Below are 2,643 nucleotides of genomic sequence, written 5' to 3' on the forward strand. Positions count from 1 at the left end.
AGTGCTAGTAGGGGGGAAGGTAGTGAGTTTATTTGCAGAGTTTGGGGGTGGGGGGAGGCAGGGAGGGAGAGAAGGAGAGAGAGAGAGTGAGTTAGAGAGAGAGAGAGAGCGAGAGAGAGAGAGAAAGAGAGAGAGAGAAAGAGAGAGAGAGAGAGAAAGAGAGAGAGAGAGAGAGAGAGAGGCAATATTTGAGCCACATGGAGATTTTCAGGGGGTGACTCTTAGGCATTATGTCATTACAGAAATAAGTTTTCCTTTTATTAGGCAGGGCTCATACATTTTAGAGTAAATTAGGAGCCCCTATTGCTTGAGAGAATAGTAGGAATTCCCCAGGTTGGGAAGTTCAATAGTTCCATGCTTTCAGTCCCCAATCCCTCAAGGGGCTTTGCAAATACTTTTTCATTTTATGCCCCAAACACTCTGAAATACATCAGGGAATTACATCAACCTGTACAGAATACTAAGATCTCATTCCCTATTCTAGGTTCTATGTCAAATAAAGCTGAAGCAGGTTGTTTAAATAAACTCACCAGAGGTTAAATCAGATAGTGTGCCACAGAAAATTAAATTTTGGACAAAATAAATCTCTCCTCCATTGGTCTCACACAGAAATTAAAGTTTTAAAATACAGACAAAATTATCTTTTACCCTGTATTCTGATTTACCTTAGCCCTAACCAGATTAGCCTCATTCACATCCCTAATTGAAGTCTAATCTTTCTCAGCTTCTTTGGCAGTTGCTATATGGGTTATGTTGCTCCTTTGGTACTTCCAGAGCTGGGGAACTCTGAGTCTGAATCTCAAATGTCACACAGATACCCAAAATTCTAGGGAGCTACAAGGTTATACACAAAGAGTAAAGCATTTAGAAAATTTAGAAATAACAGGTAAAGCTCAGGAATAAATGTGACTGCTATAAGAGCTTACAGTCTAGGCCCTAATTTTCTTATAAGCATTCTCTAAATGAAGCTATTTCCAGAAGTAAACACATTTGAAACTTGACTTATATTGTGGTCATCAATCACATACCATAACAGAAGTTTTGTCCTATCTCACCTTTACACATTTACCAGGATTATGTTAATTAACAGGTAGAACATAATTTATATACTTGTCTTGCTGCTCTTTTAAAGTCCCTTTTTATCGAAGATGAAGTTCTGACTTATAGCTGACCACACTACTTTTAGAGAAGCATTAGCACAATGTAGTATAACTGACAAGGAAATTTGGTTGTTTCCATGACATGTAACATTCTTCTAAAGGTGACAAAAACCCTGATTAACAACAGTGTACTGTTGTCTATGCATCTCAGTATCGGGACATAACATGGACAGTGAGAATGTTATCAAGACTTCAGGAATTTCATACAATCTCTAAATATATGAATAACATATTGTGCCAGTTTGAATGTATTATGTCCCCCAAAATGCCATTATCTTTGGTGCAATCTTGTGTGGGCAGACATATTAGTGTTGATTAGATGGTCATTCTTTGAGTGTTTCCATGGAGATGTGACCCACCCAACTGTGGGTGATAACTCTGATTGGATGATTTCCATGGAGGTGTGGCCCCACCCATTCAGTGTGGGCCTTGATTAGTTTACTAGAGCAATATATAAGCTCAGACAGAAGGAGCCAGATTGCTACAGCCAAGAGGGACACTTTGAATAATGCACAGGAGCTGAGAGAGGAATTGCAGTTTACAGAGACATTTTGGAGATGGCCTTTGAAAGCCGACTTTTGCTCTGGAGAAGCTAAGAGGGGACAAATGCCCCAAAAGCTACTGAGAGTGACATTTGGAGAGAAGCTGAAGCCTAGAGAGGAACGCCCTGGGAGAAAGCCATTTTGAAACCAGAACTCTGGAGCAGAAGCCAACCACGTGCCTTCCCAGCTAACAGAGGTTTTCCGGATGCCATTGGCCATCCTCCAGTGAAGGTACCTGATTGTTGATGCATTACCTTGGACACTTTATGGCCTTAAGACTGTAACTGTGTAACCAAATAAACCCCCTTTTAAAAAAGCCAGTCCATTTCTGGTGTTTTGCATTCCAGCGGCATTAGCAAACCAGAACACATATCAACCATGGAAATTTAACAGAAGGTTAGAAAATCCCTTTTAATTTTGATAACACTTCCCAAATACTTCTCATGTCATATATTAAACTATTCTTAGCACCTCACTTTTACAAGGAAGAAGAACAAATACTTGGCAAAAAGTTTTGAAATAAAAGACATCCTTTAGGGTTTGATTTTGGGAGGGCAAAATGTCAAAAGTTGTCAGGTTTGAACACTATGCCAAACAGGAAAATGGGTTACTGTGAAACAATATCTGGTTCCTTATTTAACCAAAGTTACAACAAACAATAAAATAGGAGTTAGTTTGTGTGCTGGTTTGAATCTATTATGTACCCCATAAAAAGCCATGCTCTTTTAATGCAATCTTGTGGGGGCAGACCTATTGTGAGTGGAATCTTCTGATTAGATTATTTCCATGGAGATGTGACCCCACCCATTCAGGGTGGGTCTTGATTAGTTTACTGGAGTCCTTAAGAGAGCTAAGAGCTGATACAGACCCAGTCACTTGGAGATGCAAACAGAACGATGTTTGGAGATGCTAAGCTAAGAGATGAAGCCCAGAGTTTACCC

This window comes from Choloepus didactylus, chromosome X (assembly GCF_015220235.1).
Source record: "Choloepus didactylus isolate mChoDid1 chromosome X, mChoDid1.pri, whole genome shotgun sequence".
Classification (NCBI taxonomy): domain Eukaryota; kingdom Metazoa; phylum Chordata; class Mammalia; order Pilosa; family Megalonychidae; genus Choloepus; species Choloepus didactylus.